At 41.6% G+C, this 17,960-nt stretch overlaps 1 protein-coding gene across 2 annotated transcripts in view; it reads right to left on the bottom strand.

Annotated features, from left to right (window-relative positions):
- Nucleotides 1-17,960, bottom strand: part of ST6GAL1 (ST6 beta-galactosamide alpha-2,6-sialyltranferase 1) — a 114,648-nt gene that overhangs the window by 36,686 nt on the left and 60,002 nt on the right. The window lies entirely within an intron of this gene.

Raw genomic sequence — 17,960 nt, 5'->3', positions numbered from 1 at the left:
CTTACCCTCATATATACATCATGAGTGGTAGAAAAGGGAATGCTTTTGTTTTTTATCCTTTTTGTATATTGCAAAATTTCTAAAATGTGCATGCATTACTCCTAGCTTTGGACAAAAGAATAAAAATAGAATTAAAAAAAAACTGATGATGTAAAAATAAACTATTATATTTAAAAAAAATTCTCTTTCTACCAAAAAAAAAAACCCTGAAAATAGAATTCTATATTTGTCTGTTTTTCTTTCTGATGCAGTATGTAAAAAAAACTTGCAAAGGCAAAGCTTAATATAGTCACTTGCAAGAAAATTTCAGCTGCTACAAAGTGAAAAGTACTGTACTAGAAATGAAAATAAGGGTCAAATTGTGCGAAGAATTCATCCAGTCAAAACCTGTCTGTTGGATACACTGAGGAACTTCACTGTCTCCCCTGGTTGCACTAGTGTGTGAGCAGCTCAGCCTCTAAGGTAGGTTTCAGAATGAAGAGAAATGAATCGCTCCATATAAATAATCACTGTGGTTAACCTACTGTTCCCCGCAGCCACATAGATGCAGAACAAAAGTCACTGTACGTGAACACTGTACACAGCGCTAAGAAATCCATGTGGTGTAAACTCGTTTCATCCTCTCCGAAATCCTGTGCTGAGAGCACTACCGGCTGTCCTCTGGCTGCAGTCACCTTCTCCTCCACCCATGAGATTTCCCTTCATTCCCATGAGAATATTTTCATTCTCTCCAATGCTGTGTCTGTCTTAACTGTTGAGGATATTAACATCTTTCACCTACAAAATCACTCCAGTCTTTGAGCTCCTCTACTTTAGTAATTGTTAAGCCAGCCACTCACTCCCAATGTCATATCGCTGATCTTGTCATTTCCAAAAAAATATGCCCCTCCATTATCTTGATTTCAGGCACCCGGGTCTAATCAGCACTCCTCCCTGTGAAGCTTTACCCAATGAATATCTGACTTCAAGAATCTCCAACAACCTGGGGTTTATCCTACCACCTTCTATCACTTTCCTCCTGTCCTCAGATTAAAGTCCATAGTCAAACAAACTGACCTCTCTTGTCTTACCCAATTGGAGTTCAACTTATTCTCCTGCACATGCAAGCATGCAGCTGAATATGACTAGGAAAAATAAAGTCACACAGCAACACTGATTTCACTTCAACTTTACAATGATTAACTACAAGCAGCTCCCAAATGGTCGCCATATGCTATTACCCAGTGTATTCATCTGCCACTCTCCAGGAGATGATTTGTAGTCACCCTTCAAACTTCCTAATATCTTTACCTTCACCACACGAGGAAAAAAAGCTACTATACTGTAACTTCTACCACAGTCACCCACATTACCGGCATTCATGCGCACATGACCTCTTGGTATTGTAGTTGAACTGGCTACATCCAACATCTGACCTCTGTATCCTACATGTCCTTATTAAGTTACATTCTTTTAGAGAAATGTCCTTCTGCATGAATAGTAGCCCTCTCTCAAAAATCATTCCTATCATTACACAGACATCTATCCTTATTCCTATCTTAAAAAGAACCTTTCATTATTCAGGCAGATTCTACCTTATCCTGGTCAGTCTTAGAATCACTAACAATATGACATTTAAATAGATAGTACGTGCTTTCTGCCATAAGGCAACATGCAGTGCACAGAACTACCTGTAAAATACCTTTGCCAGTGTACTAAACCTGTAGATGCTCAAGCCATCACATATAATTCTAGTTCATAGGAAATACGGGAGAAAAATGAACAAGCTAAATGACACTATAATTATCAGACAATTCAGAAAGCAACATTGTCTATAGGACAAAAGAACTGCTGTCATCAAGTCGATGGGCATGAAAAACAAATGGTTTAAAAAGACATAAGAACCATATGCAATGCACAGACCTTCCTTGAGTCTTTAGGGACAAATGGAAATATCTGAATATAGAATGGGTATTATGATGATATTGAGAAATCACTATTAATTGTGGTATTAATAGCATTATTATATTATGGTTAAGTATGTGGCTGTGTAAAACAAAAGCATTATGCATGAAATCGTTAGAAATAAACCTGCTTTAAAATACCTCAAACACATATTTAGAGCAAATAAAAAAATCAATTTTTTTTCAAATGTATTCAAATTCAGCTATGTAAGGAACAAGAGTGATTTGCAGACTCTTGGGCAATAGGGTTAGGGAGGGAGTAGAATTTAAAAGAGCTTGAAGAGAAAAGTTTGTGGTAGACAATTGTTTCTGTAACACTGCAGGAATAAACTGGAACAAATATATGACTCTACAGAAATCACAGTCAGTCACTGTTAGGGTTCAAAATAACTTCCATTTCCCTGTCCCACCAACAAAGCGTCTTGCTCCATTTTACCTTCTACCTCCTATCCTTTCTTTTTTCACAGTAAAACCCCCTGACATAACTGCCCATCATCACGGCTTCCAATTTCCCTCTTGCTGTTCACCTGACTCCACTGAGTCAGACCTTTCCCATGTCCATGAAATAGGTCTTGTCTCCGTCACGGAACATTCCCTGACTCCACGTTGCTGATCCACAGTCAGTGTTCCATCCTCACCTCACTCATCCCATTGGCAGTGTTTCACATCACTGGTCACTTCTTCCTATAGGCTTCCAAAGTCTGCATGCTCCGGGTTTTGTTCTCCCTTTCTGGTCACTCCATCTCAGCTGTCTCTGTGATGCCCACATGTACACACACGCTCAAGTGACCCCAGAACGGCACTTTGTTCTGTCTCTACTCACTCACCACTCATCGCAAGCATCTGCAATCTGTTCTCCTCCAGCCAGCGTGCAATTTGCACCAGTACATGTTTGTAGACATGCATTAAAATGAGTCAGAATGTAAGTTCCCTCCATGAAATTCTATGGAAAGGAAGTCCTTAATAATTAAAAATATATATATATATGAGACAGAACAGTAAGATAGGGATGGGAGGCATAGAATAAAACACTAAGTCACTTCACTGTTTACCCTATCAGCTATTATTTGTAGAGGTGAGAAAGCATTGGAAAAATAGTGATTCTTAAAACTTAAGAGTGTATTAGAATTATTAAAATTACTCCCTAACACTATGGAAAACTATTTGGAAGTTCCTCAAACTGCTAAACATGGAGCTTCCCTACGACCCAGCAATCCACTCTTAGGTATCTACCCAAAAGACACGAAAACACTAATTGAAAAAGATACTTGTACCCCCTTGTTTATTGCTGCTTTATTTACAATTGGAAAAACATGGAAGCAGCACAAATGCCCAAAAGTAGATGACTGGATTAAAAAGATGTGGTACATATATACAATGGAATATTACTCAGCAGCCAAAAAAGAGAAACACATGTCTTTTGCAGCAACTTTGATGTCGTTGGAAAAGATCATGCTTAGTGGGATAAGCCAGAAAGAGAAAGAAAAATACCGGATGGTTTCACTCATAGCAGGAGTATAATGGACCCGGCGAGAAAATAACAAGAATAATGAACAACCATATACCAGAGACATTTTGTGGGGATGGAGTGGGGAATGGGATAAAAAAAATGGGGGGTTGGGAGGAAAGTGAACGGGATTATGATGATGGCACACGGGTGACTTGGTGATGGGAAACCCGCGGGGATTACAATTGAGATGGGTGGAAAAATGTACAAAATGATGTAAAAATAAACTGTTATAAAATAAAAAAAATATTACTCCCTAAAATACAGATTTCTGGATTTTATATCAATCATTGCATCCAAGTAAGCTAGGGTGAGACTCAGAAATCTGCATTAGCAAGTACCCCCAGAAAATTCTGATGCACGTGATCCACCTACTCACCGTATGGAGAAAACAAGTAGCTTAGGACAGTACTAACCATAGTGAAAGCTGCAGATAATCTAAGAAACTCTTATCAAGGTCAAACACAAGACAAGTTCAGATACTCAGTGTAGCCAACTTTCAAAATAACAGAGAAGATTAATTTTATACATGTTGAATCTAATAACTTTAAAAATAGGGCTCTTGCTGTGAATATCCTTTTAAACTTCATTATTCTAATAATCCGTTTGATCGTTGGGTACCCCCCAATCTGTCACACATCAGTACTTTTATAAATACAATGGAAAAAAACAAGTATTCCAAATTTTTTTTTTTTAAACCACCAATATCTTAAGAAGCCCTGACTTTGGAGAAAGAATTCTGTCTCTATTATCTCAAAGACCCAGATACAAATCCTGGTTTTTCTAACTAGTTAGAGGTTAAGCTACTTAGAGCTTTGTGTTTCCATCTGTAAAGTATGGATAACAACACTTTAAACTCTCTGCTGGTGACAATTTAATAATATGCTTTATCAGTTTAAGCTAATAATTATTGAGCTTTTACCAAGAGCTATATATACTTTACATACAGTAAAGCCCCTATAATACGGTAAAACTCATGTAGTTCCTACAGTAACAACAGCGCCTAGGGAAGGTGCTGCGTAGCATGGAGGAGCCAGGACATCCTGCTGTCTACTCCCATATCTTAGTGCCTGGCCACTGAGCCCCAAAGAGGGCAGCCAACACAGGTTGAAATGTTAATGACTTTGTTAAATCATTTCTGCATTATTCACACAGACCACAAAAGTTAGAAACGTGATTAAGAAACAGGAAACCTACTTGTCATGGGTAAACTTGCGAAGCCAATGGAAAGACACCATGAGAGATTTAATAAAAGCTCAAAGAGCTGCATTGGCAAATGTTTACCTGAGGACAATCCAGCTGCCAGGCTAATGGTGGGGAGGGGAAAATCCTGCCCAGATTAAGTCCTGAAGATAGGGAGACTTTGATTCCGCCAGTACTAACTTTTCCAACTCAGTATCTCTTAACAGAGGTTAGATCTCTTCCCAGCCTGGCAGGTACTGATGAAGAAGATTAAGAAGTCCTCAGAAATGCCTGAGAACTTTTCCTGGAAGCTTTCTAATATGTGGGAAACAACTTCGTGGGGGTTATTGAACCTGGTAACTGCTCCGTGACTCCTGACTGGAGTCAGCCACTCTGCGCCAGTAAAGAGAGCCCAGAACTAGGGTTTAACCAGGCGCAGGCTAAGGGAAATCATGGGTCATTTGCTACTGTCTTCACACAACCTTGTGCCTTCAAAGGACACATGTTTGCGTAAACACTTGCCTTCCTATTTGACGAGTGACTGCCCACTGCTTGCATAAGCAGTAAAATCCTGAGCCCCAGCTCCAACCCTCCCTGACCTCTGAACCCAACCCTAGCCCTAACCCCAAACCCAACCCCAGCCCCAGGCCCAGCCCCAGCCCCAGCCCCAGAAGGCATCGCCCTCAATCTTACCAAAGCCCACTCTGCACTCCACTCCACCAGCTAGCAGTAAACTGAAGGGGAAGAAACTAAGGACCTATAAAGAGGAATGAATAATCATTGCGCCCCTCCCATGTAACAGACCAACCCCCCTTTCCTCCACGCTCCAACCAACACCTGACAAAGAAGTACAGTGAAAAGAAAATAGCCCTCCTTCCTCCTCAGGAAGAGGAAGTTTCAACTCCTCCTAATTTTCAAGAAAGAATTAAGTTTTTGCTATGCCAAGTTTTTATGCAGACAAAAAAGTATAGGATATAAGATAATGAAGCTCTATGTTTTCCTAACTCAGCTCCAAAGACTATCAATATGTTGCCAATCTTGTTTATCTGTCCCTGTCCCCTGAATAATTTAAAGCATATGCCAGAATTCTGGCACCCTAGAACCCTCAAACCTGCCCACTCCAAATAGGTTCTGCCATCCACCACATCAAGACAAAACATGTGCGACCTTTACTGGAAAGGAACTTTAATACAACCAGTGAGCAATGCAGAAAAGGCAAAGAATATAGTTTCTAAATCAAGCACCCAAAGTTACCCATCCCCTCATGGGTAAAAGTTCGCCCAAATGGAGGACTGGCCCATAGCAAGGCCTGAAAACCTGTCAATTCTAAAGCATCTTCTTGCAGAAAACCATGAAGAAAGGTCAAAAACAGTCAGACAAGTCTGGGGAGAAAAGGGCAAAATCAAAGTCAAGATAAAAGCTGCAATTGTTAAGCACCCTATAGGTCTCTCACCCCTCTTTCTAATAGTCCAGGGCCAAGAAGCAAGTGCAGATTCTTCACATGTTTCTGCTCCATGTGGCTCCCTCAGGTCTCCTTCTGGCTCTCCATCCTGCTTCCTTCAGTCCCCTCTCCAGCTTTCCCTCTTCCCAGCTCAGCTCCACTGGTCCTTTGGGTGGCAGAGGGAATCTGGAATCTCCCCCTTTCCTGGGGACCACCCTGTTATAATATCAATCCCTCCCACTTCAACTCTTTTCAGCTGAGGTTCCATGAGAAAATTAAGTTTTAGTGGCCTGAGATACCCATTTACATAAAGAATTGACTTACTTATCTAGAATGTACTAGCAATATACTATCCTTGGGAGAACTGAGAATATAGACCCTCAAATCATTTTCAATAAACCTTAATTTTCTAGAATACAACACACACACATACACTCTTACACACATACATAAAAACACACACCAGATTCTATAAGAGAATATATATTGTGATATGTGATATATAAAATCCACCTTCAAGTTTTTACCAAGACTCTTAAAATTGTCTGGCATACTGAATTCTTTGAATGGGGGACCCACACAACACTGGCATATTTTGTTTGGATAATATTCTACTCCTAACTCTCTTAATTTAAAACCATTCCCCACACCCTTATTTTATTTTATTTTTTTCTTTTTCAAGACATATTTGTTGAAGAAACTAAGCCATTTGTCCTGTGGAATGTGCCACATTCTGAATCTGGCTGGTGACTTCCTCCATGTGTTTAAACTTACTCCTCTTTGCTCTGGGTTTTCTGTATACTAAGTGTTAGATTTCACAACTTGTTGAGATTCAGGCTCAATGGATCTCCAAATTTTGGGGAAGAGAGGGTCTGGGAACAGCTAAGAGGAGCTCTGCCTAGGTGTCTACAGGAATTTGGGGTGGTAGAAATGAAGAGGGAGGTCTCTGCTTCTCTACTTTGCAGCGGTACTGACATCTATAAGAACAAATACCAGCACTCTAATAGGTTAAATTTATTCAGCCAATGCAGACTGTCTGCTGTGAGCCAAACCGGAGGTAAGGCAGTGCAGAAATCCCTAATCACCCAGAACTTGCTTCCAGTAAGGGGGTGAGTAAATAGTAAAATAAATATGCATGCTATGCTTTGCAAGTGCGCAGAAATTCCAAACCAGGAAGATGGATAAGGATAAGAGGGGCAAGTTGAACCTGGTTGGGAATCAATTTGAAATTGAACAGTCAGAGAAAGTCTCATGTAAAAAACAGGCATTTGAGCAGAGAGGATTCCAGGTGGAGAGAAGAGTGAAATACCTAGGATGGGACATGTCTGGTCTTCTTCAAGGACTACTCAGGGGCTGGAGCAGAGTGGGTGAAGAGGAAGAAAGCATAAGGTGAGGTCAGCAACATGTCAGTGGCAACTAATACTGACTGGGCCAAGGACCAGTATTAGTATCTAGTTTTCACTCTAAGCCTTGGCACATTCTCACTGCTGCACTGAGAATCAGCTGTGGTAAGGGGCAGCTTGGGAAGATTTAAAAAAAAAAGGAAAATTCTTTCCAAGAGGCTATTGTAACAATCCAAGTGGAAAGGCCCATGAGCCCATTTTCTGAGTTCTGACTGGTGCTAGCACTTTATGTCACCAAGTTTAATCCTTATTACCACCCTGTGCTGTGGATATTAACAGTCTATCAAAGCAAAGAAACTGATTCTCAGAGAGTTTAAGCTATTCATTCAAGATATCGCTGAAAATGGTCTCATCAGGGAATGAGTCTGATTATTTATTATGACTTACCCACTGGCCATGCTGTCCCACACATGTATCTCCACTCCAGTCTTTCAGGGGGCCCATTAGAGCCTGTGCCTGGCTAAATCAAGGAGAGTTGACAGTTGTCTCTTGGACCTTCTGGTGACTGTCTTTAGTCCCTACTCATGACCTCTAAGTGTGTAAACCTCACCTTCAGCTGGACCATAGAATCCAAACTTTCTGTCCCTAGAGACCTACTGCCTCTGAAGGCACACCTTAGCTAACCCTATATCTGCCCCTCCCTCCCCCCAAAAACCCAGCCAGGTGCCCTCACCTCCAGAAACTTCTATCATATGACCTCCCTCCTCTTTAAGATCAAGAACTTAAAGACAGCTACCACTGATACCTACAATGACTTGCCTTTCTGTTTCTTATGGCAGGAACAAAATGTCTCCTGCCCCATCAAAAATGTCTCCTTTCTACTAATTAATGTTGTTGCTGAAAGTGGTAGTCCAATCAAAGATTATGTCCTTCCCTAAGTGTAAATGTACAACACACACCCTGTGTCTAGATGGGACACAGTTAGCTACAGTGAAATGAAAGCAAAAAGAACACGTGTCATTTCCAAGCCAAACTAGTTAAGTGAGTTAGTCTTGTCCCAAGAAGTCCCCAATAGAAAACACCTGAATATCTATTTTTCTAGTGGTCTAAGAACATTCAAAATTCTCAGCTGTGTAGATATTTCAGCATCCGCATAGTTCTCTCCACACACCAGTATTTCACCTGCACAGTGAAATAACAGAAGTTCCCTTTAATCTAATGCTAGTTAACAGCTCCTAAATTTTTCTTTCCAAATACCTCTTGCAATTATTTCCACCTGTTGTGATATCCCAGGTTTTGAAAAATGTTATCAGCCAAGTTTAATTAAGAAATTGAGTTCATATGTGTTATCAAATGAACAAAGATCGCACAGCTAATATGGTTCTGACAGTATCCGCTTGTCATTGCTACTGTTAGGAGGAGCAACACCCTCACCAAACCAAACACAGGCTTTGTGGACTCCACCCCCACTCTAGACCAAAGCCATCAAGACATGGGCAACTATAAAGCCCTTATCACCAAACGGAGGACTGCTGGGACCTGCGGGTGGAGTTAAGGAGCCAGTTAAGTATTCATGTGGGTCTTGGAGGTCTTTTGCTCTCTCAGATGTTGGGTCTCTTGGCCTCTTGGCTCTCGGCTTGACTCTTGGCTTTTCACCGGCTCTTTGCCTGCCACTGAGATTCCAGGTCAATGGAACTGGTAGGATGCATTTACCAATTTGTTGCCTTCTCTGAAATAGTCATTTCTTCACTGTCCCTTCTTTAGTAAATAAACCCTTTCTTAACCTTTAATTGTGTGCCTACAGTTGAGTATTATTATAAGTTGCGTATTATTATATTTAAGTGCACAGGTGAGGACTCACAGTCAGGCAACCCATTTCATATCCGGGTTGCCTGTAACACTACCACAATAATAAAAGTTTAGCTTGATATTTAGAAAAAGAACGTGATTATTCCCTTGGTCTATGCAGGTTTTCTGAGATATTTATGCTTTTCCCATCTATATTTTTTAAATCGCAATGTGTCCATTGACGCTGAGCAAGAAAACCTGGTTTATATGACCTGAAAGTCATCCCAGCACAATCATGACTCTGATCTCAGCTGGCCTCCTAAAAAAACAGTTTCCACTGATTGACTAGACACCAAAGAATGCTATAAAAAATAAAAATAAACTAGCCCAAACTAGGCAGAAGTAAAGCATTTTAAGCTTATCTAAAAAAATTTGGTTCCCAAGTGTGGAAAAATCAGAACAGCAATGTAAAAGTAGGACTTTGCTGACTACCAGATCGAACCTATAAAAATCTCCCCATCGTGTCAGGTCTCACCAACTGAACAAACAGCAACCCTCACATCAGAAGGGACCACCCCTTCTTCAACAGAAAAGCTGAGCTGATTCCGGTGGGTAGGGTAATCAGGCTGTTCAAAATTCTCACATCCTCAAATACAAAGGAGGGCTAAGTGGTAACAGAGGGTTGAGTCCTACAGAAAGAAGTGATGTATGTCAATTATTTCAATAAAACTGGGGGGAAAGAATTTTCCCTTAAATCCTGATAACAAGGGTCTGATGTGCTATATCTGTCTTTTCAAACCTCAGTGTAACTATGCCTTTAGTGAAAGCAATGATGTTGGCTAGTGTAGTCTTAACTTTATGGAGGAACTCCAGAGCTGGAGACTGTGCCTCAGAGTTTTTGTTCTTTCCCTCCATTGCACTTTCATTTGTCGGGCAGGAGAAAACATCAGAGTTCCTTGACATTTCCTAAATGTCAAAATCACTGACTCGAAGATGCCTGTCAATGTGGCCAAGGTGATGACAGTTTTAATCTCAGCCAACTGATCTCGGATCGGATCAAGGTCAAATGGGCCACCACACAGAGAAAAGGAGAAAGAATGTAGGAAAAAGTTTGTTCAACCCTGTGAATAGAGGTGCACCCTGCCCCATCCCTTAGCCATAAAGGTAAGTGGGGGAAGGGAAGTGGGGAGGGCATCACTTAGAACACTGCTTCTCTATTTTTCCTGAGCCTTTAGCTTTAGTGAAAGCAATGATGCTTTCACTAAGTGCTAAGTGCTAAGATTTTGAAAATACAGATGCCTGTTGCACTGTCACAGACTTTGATTTAAATGTTCTAGAATTAAAACAATAGAGCTCTTAAAGAATGTGTAAGTTCACAGGACTGTGACCTTTGTTCCTGTGAAGGGAGGAGGCAAAGCCAGTTCAGCCTCAGGAAGGCATTGCTGATGAATCAACACAGCCTTCTTAACGGAAGCTCATCCACAGTCCTGGGCGTTGGCTGCACCATGATGACCCAGAGGAGATAGGAGAGCCTCAGTTTCCATCAACTCTCAGAATTTCAAACTAAATTATGTCTGGCTTCCCCACCTAAAGGGGAAATGCGACAAATTTGCATCCCTTTTAAGACTTGCATCAAGATAGATCTCTTCCCAACTGTGATTTTGACTTTGGTCACCAGATGTCACAAGTAGCCAGATGTTTGAAGAAGAATCTCTGGCAATGCAACTAAGAGCTCAAGAGCTCTGTTAACTTCCACTCTTGGCCATTGGTTCATAGTCCTTCCCTCTAGGAGGGAAGGGCTGGTTGGTTTTCCATAGAGTCTCACATTCACTTACTCCCCGCAACATACACACAAAAATTAAACTTTATATCTGCATCTGTTTGGTGCTTAATGGGGAAATGAGCCCCAGGGGCAGGTTTGGATTGGGCAGGTTAAGAGCCAAATTCACGAATATTGGCACTCACTGGTCTCATCCCCAAGCCTCCCACTCATCATTCCCTTCACATCAAGGATTAAAGGCATGCCAGAGGCCAGCCCATCCCCCCAGAAGAAGCTTCCCAGATTCTTCAGTGTAGAATCCTCTACCCATATGAACTTCTACCATGCTCCCCACAGCACCTCCGGGGGCTGTATGTGGGAGTCTTATTGTCCCAGTCACACAGGGCTCCAACATGGACAAAGATTATCTTTGCCCTTCTCTGTCTCCTTCTTCCAAGCACAAAGGTATAAAGGTGGCATTCAATATCAGGCTGGAGTTCACTGTCAGAGCTTGTGAAATGTGTGCTGGAGGTGGGAGATGGTTAATATATAAATAAAAAAATGATTTTAGACTTGAACTGAAATCATCAATGAACATGAAGCACTTACTTACTGGCTGTATAGGCTTGTAGAGAGAGAGAGGGAAAGAGAGGAAAGCTATCAGACTGCTTTCTGGAGGTTTCCTGTGTGCCAGACATCATGCTAAACCTCTATATAGAAGAGGCCATTCAATCCTAACCCAGCATTCTCCTTGACAGCATCAAGCCTTCAATCCAGAATCTCTGAATCTAAAGACTGTGCTCTAAATGCCTGTACTGAAACAGCCATCTTGTTCGTGTGTGACTTTCTGCCACCATCATGCCCGCCTAGTCTTGCAAGCAAAAGGTTCCAGCACATAAGAAACCAATAATACTGAAGTTTCATGTCCAGGACACACCTGACATATTATCTCATTGAATCCTCCAGCAGCACCTGGAGGAATTGCTATTTCACATTTAGAGCCAATACAGAGGGTTTTGACAACTTGGAAACAACCCCTGACATCCTAGGCATAAAACAGCCTGATTTTGCTCAGGAGTGACTATGAAATATGTGCGAGAGGAAACTGGCAGGGACCTTCCTCCTAGTACAAGACAGCTCACCCCCACGGCCACCACGCAGTGCAAAAGGGATTCTGTGCCCCCCATAAATCTGGAAATAACTAGTTATGAACTACAGCCCCTAAATATGTCAGGCTGCTAGAACAGTACTAAGTACTGTTTATATACAAGGATAAATGTTAATATATTTAGAAATGTCTACTGTCATATACTCATGAAATCAATATGAGACAGAACATTTAAGTTGCTCAACTGTGCGTATTTGGAGGGAATTATAACCCCAGAAGCTTATGTGCAAATTTCTAATCTGCCCAGTGAGATCACAATACCTCAGATAGGGTGGTTGTCAATAAATGAAATCTGATAATGATGAAAGATGTTGACTGAGAATTCTCAAAGACCTCAGCAGAAGTCTCATGAATGTCAAGAATCTACTGTTTGACTATTTGATAAAACAGGAAACTGAGGCTGGGGAAGGTCAAGTGACTTGTCCAGAAATATCTGGCTGTACAACCATGTGCTTCCCTCCCTACAACACAGCAGCAATTTTACTCAAAAAAAATAAAAATAAAACACCAACCTGCATGCTGACCCAATCACGGAATATGACTTAGGAGGATGGAAGAGAAGACAAAGGATCCCAACAGAAGGACCCCACTGGTGTTAACCCAGGAATGACAGAGCAGTGATTTTACCTTTGAACACATCAGTTCAGATCAAGATGCCAATAACTGAGTTCAGCACAGTGAGCCCAAAGGTAACTGTTACCCCATCTTCGAGCGGTATTTAAGTCTTAAATACCATGAGAGATGAGTCAAGGACTCAAATACCTAATTCACTGCTGATTTGGTCTGTGTCCTTCTACCAGCCAGTGAGCAACTAGTCACCCTGTTTTCTTGAGTTCCCAGGGTCTAGGTCTGTGGCTATGAATTAGCGCCATTTTTCAAATAAGTGAAATTTTCTTCTTGCAAGGACCCTCAAGCATCTTAGATCAGGAAAGGCTCACATCCAGGAACAAAAATTTCATGGATGGAAAAGACCTGGGGTGGGGGTGGGAGAGGGAGGCAAGCAGCATGGGAATGGGCAAAGCCAACAGCATCCTGGGGCTTAGCGACAGATTCAAGTCACTCCGCAAGCAGGTGTGCAAAGCTGAGCAGGGGAGAGGAAGCTGAAGAGACTCTCGCCTCCCTTCCTCATTCTGTGCCCGGAGAGTATCTGGAGCTTTATTGGTACATAATGCAAAGCAGATTAAAAAGCTTCACCGCCACAGGAATTACAAGTGAGATGGAAAAATGCACAAAATGATGTAAAAGTAAACTAATATTAAACAAATTAAAACTAAAAAAAAAAAAAAAAGCTTCACTTTTTTCCCCCTTCACTTGCTGAGGGAACTAGCAAGCCAGTGGGGGAATAAATAATTTCAGCAGTAAGAGGGGAGGCATGCTACTGCCCATGATCCTTATAGCACCCCTTCTCCACAACCTAAAGGTGACAGACAAAGCACCAGCTTCTTAGGCTATGTGCAGGCACTGTGCCACACACCTGTTGATTCTCCAAAAACACCACATAAGGCAAATTAATCACTGAGTCTATGGCAGGAGCAAGAAAATCGAAGATCAGAGAGATTGTGGGATTTTCCCATGATGACCCTGCTGCTAAGACTCAGAGCTTGAATCTCAACTTGGATTCAATTCAAGACACACGTGAAATAAACTGAGGTGCAGCCCCCCTGTGCTGACAAATCAAGGACCAAGACTACGATGAGGAAGACCGTGAGACAAGGCCCAGTGGGAACCCCACTTTAGAGTCAGACGAATATAGACTTGGGGTCCAGTTTCACTATTCACTGTATGGTCTTAGCAAGTACCAAAAGCCCCTTGGGCCTGTTTCTTTGTCTGTGATTTATGTGCAAAACCACCTGTTTCACAGACTGCTGTGGGGGTCAAAAGCCAGGAGCTCATGGAGCCTGGCACAGGCAGATGTTTAATAACTGCTAACCTGCAGACCTGGCAAGGTAGGGAAGTAGCATAAGAGGCTGGGGACAGCCTTTGCTACTCTGGGGGAGGAGGAGACAAATTTCCCAGGAGTGTCAGGAATCACTGTTTGTCTTTGGTGAAACCCTGGACTTTGATTTCATCTCAGCAAATAAAAAGATATCTGTTTCCAGTGTTAACTATTTCCCAAAAATGCCCCAAAGTAAAGACAATCTGAATTCGGGTAGCTCAGGGCAGTCAGAGACGAGTAGGTGTCTCTGAGAGCTGATCTCAGAAGAGCTGAAGCCGGGGCACTTATGAGGTCCCGACTCCCCAGCCAAAACCTGCAGGTCACCACAAGCTGCTTATTATTGTTGAGGCTGTTTCCTCATGATAAAGGGTTTCATAATCTTTACTTCCCCGGGTGAAGCAAAACACAGGAAAATAATAGATGAGAAGGTGCTTTTTTTAAGTTGTGCAGATAAAATACTTATTACTTTAGATTTTGCCCAGAGGGTGAGATTTTGTCACTTCTCTAAAGCCATAGGAAATAAAATTTGTAGACCAAGAACCCTCCCATTTGAAAGAGGAAAAAGAATACTTACTGTTCGATAAGCACTAAAGTTCTCTCCCATGAAATTATCATTCAATTATGAATGGAGATGAATTTAACCGGTCAAAGAATCCTTTCTCTAAGGCCACCAAGAACACAAAAAGTGGTTCAGTTCTCTCAGCTGGTTCACCCCTGAGTTGTCTGAGGACAGCCAGGGACGAGCTCAGCTCCCATTTTCACAGAGCAGAGGCTTCACTCCTTGGGACAAGAAATGACTGGCAAACCAAATCCTCACAATAAAGCCTAATGACTTTTCTCAGGATTTCTCTTCAAATTAGAAAATAGGGCAAATGCCTTCCTTTAAGAGTCTTGCAACTGGAAAGAGCCAGAGAAGAAAGCTGGACATCACTGAGGATCCCAGGATGTTTCTAGGGCAGGCTGATGGCACTGAGCCAGGGGGCACTCAGTCTTGACTTCGGGAAGAAAGCTTTCCTGCCCAGTCAGCGGTATCCACACACTGCACTGAGCACTGACTGCTTTGCTGGCCTCACCTATGATCTGGGACCAGATGAGCTACTAGTATGGTGTCCCAATAGCCTAAATAGTGACCTCCCTGCTCCACCCATTGAAAGAGGAAAAATACTTTGGTTTTTTTCTTGGTCTTCAGGCACAGGTGTGTTTTGTTTTTTTTTGTTTGTTTGTTTGTTTTTGGAAGCTACAGCCCCCTTCTCAGTTTTGGCTATTCTCAAACTTCTGGAAGGGGTGTCTGTTTGTAAACACAAATGTGTACAATTCAGGAGTGCTGAGTCTGCGCACCAACTGAGAGTGAAGGGAGGATGAGAGCCCAAAAGAAGGGGCAGTGAATTGAGGCAGGGACCCCCACTTGGCTGGACTATCTTTTCAAGTGATATTCCAGGTGTGAATTCTGCTTCAGAGTAAGGTGAGACATACTGTCAAGTAAAACCTACCAGAAATTCACTTCAATTCTCTGAGCCAATGCAGTATTTGGCTCATTTCCACTGAATCAGATAAACATATCAGCAATCGTAATTCATTCCCCACCCAAGATCACTCCATTCCCCGGTTTCTGCCTTGTGAGTGTCGCCTCTAGCGCCCAACAGTGATTGAAAGACCACTGAGCAGACAGGTTTTGAAGAACAAGGTAAAGAGGCCGTTACCCAAACTGCATCCACACCTTCAGGGGAGTCTCCTGTATGTGAGTGTTGGGGAGTGGGGGAGGTTGATGAGGGCCACCCAGCTCTAAGCTTTTGCTGGCTCTGCAGGAGAGCAGGAGGTCCTTTTGTCTAGAGCACAGTTTCCCAAGGACTACAAAAAGTATGTCTACAGATTGAGCACTGCATACCACGCCTTTTGCCCACCTACCTCCATCACCTTAACCTCATGTTGAAGATGACTCTGTCTTCAGGAAAAACATCTGAGGCTCAGAGAGGTTCAAGTTGCAGAAAGAAAGTAGCTAGAGAATGGCACAGCAGGCTGGAACACAGAACGCCCTGGGACTATGTTTGCCTCTCATCTTTAAAGAGGGAAGGGAAGGGTATTAAATCTATTTTTTCTGCTACTCATCTCCCTTGATCCCTCCCTAAAAAGGTAGGAACCAAATCAGTGGCCGGTTGGAGATTCAATGTCACTGGCAATCATAGCAAATACATTAGAATTATAAGCTACCAACTTCCCACATCAAATTGATAGATGTGTGTGTATAAATATATATGGATGTACATATATAGAGAATGCAAAATTGCATGGACCATCTTTTCTAATGAGCAATTTGACAAAATGTATCAAAGCATTAAAAATATCCATTCTTTCTTTAAATTCAATAATTACTCCCCTGAAAGGAAATAATTAAAGAAGCTGTCAAGGATTATGTGTTCCATCTGAGCCCATACCTAACCTGAAAACAATTCAATTCAGAACAGTAGAGTTAAATATTATGGAATGTCCACAGGATGGGTTATGATTAAACAACTAAAAATCGTATGTAGATTAAGTTAAAAAAAAAAAAGATTTATTTAAGCATACAAAACTGGGGTACAAGCCAGAGGTGCAGGGTCAATGAGAGGCTTCAGAGACAGAATAGGGAGCAGAACCGGCAGATGGATGAAGTACACTGCTGAGGGGAACAGCGGGAGGTCCAGGAGAGTTCTGCCACGCCATGTGGGTCACCTCCAGGGCAGGGATAGAACTCATGCTGAAGTGGCTTTAGCTTCATAGTGCTGTGTTTTTAACCCGCTGCGCCACCAGGGAGGGCCCGCTCAAGTTTTTTAATGAAAAATTGCATATGAACAGAAAACTATAAAAAGTAGTATAATGAGACATCATATACTCACTCACTAGAATCAATGTCAATAATTTATAGCTAATTGTGTCTCATCAATACCCATCCAGGGCTCTCCCTAGTGGTGCAATGGGTTGAAGCATAACACTGCGATGCTAGCCACAAGTGCTTCAGCTCCAGTTAGATCCCTTGCCAGGGGGGTGACCCACATGGCACAGCAGATCTCTCTCGTCTCCTCCGCTGCTCCCCTCAGCAGTGTTCTTGAGTCAACCTGCCTATTCTGCTCCCTACTCTGTCTCTGGTGAATCCTCTCACCCCTGTACCACTGACCTATACCCCAGTTCTTTATGCATAAATAATTTTTTTAATATCCATTTAGCACCCACCTTAATTATTTAAGTAAATTCTAGACATCATACCACTGTATCCTTAAGTGCATCAGTCTATATCTCTAAAAGGTACTCCAGAAAACCAATTGTCACTGCCTTTTTAGTTTTTAGCAGTTAAATTATTATGTGGTTCAGTAGTTCTTGTTGAGTTTATCCTGTTTAAGATTCACTAAAACTCTTCAATTTGTAAATATATGTATTTCACCAGGTTTGAAATACTACCCTGTTCTTTTTTTTCTTTTTTTTCTTTTAATTAAAACAACATCTTTCTTTTCATTTTCTGGTTCCACCCCAGATGGAAGTTGAAAACATGAATTTTCAACTTTTTGATGTTGTTCTACAGTACCCTATAATATGATTTTTCCAATAAAAAAGTGCATTTACACATATATACAAATATTCTATAATTTCTATTGCTCTGTCTCCAAGTTTCTCCATGTCCTCTCTATTCTACTGCTGAGTCCAAAAATAAATTCATGACTTCAGAGCCTATCAGCCCTAAAATTTACCTCTGATTATATTGCATATGTTCTATTTGTACATTGAGAACTCTTATCTTTTCATTCACTTCAACAGTGGAGAATTGAAGTCTTTGTCTGCTAAATTTACAGTCTGAATCATCTCAGGGTTAGCACTATTGATTCTCTTTTCCCTTGAATAGTGGCCAAATAGTCTCAGTTATT

The sequence above is a fragment of the Condylura cristata genome, unplaced genomic scaffold, assembly GCF_000260355.1.
Source record: "Condylura cristata isolate star-nosed mole 26May11 unplaced genomic scaffold, ConCri1.0 scaffold00003, whole genome shotgun sequence".
Lineage (NCBI taxonomy): Eukaryota > Metazoa > Chordata > Mammalia > Eulipotyphla > Talpidae > Condylura > Condylura cristata.
The sequence above is the reverse complement of the archived record's forward strand: the minus strand, read 5'-3'. Positions and strand labels throughout refer to the sequence as shown.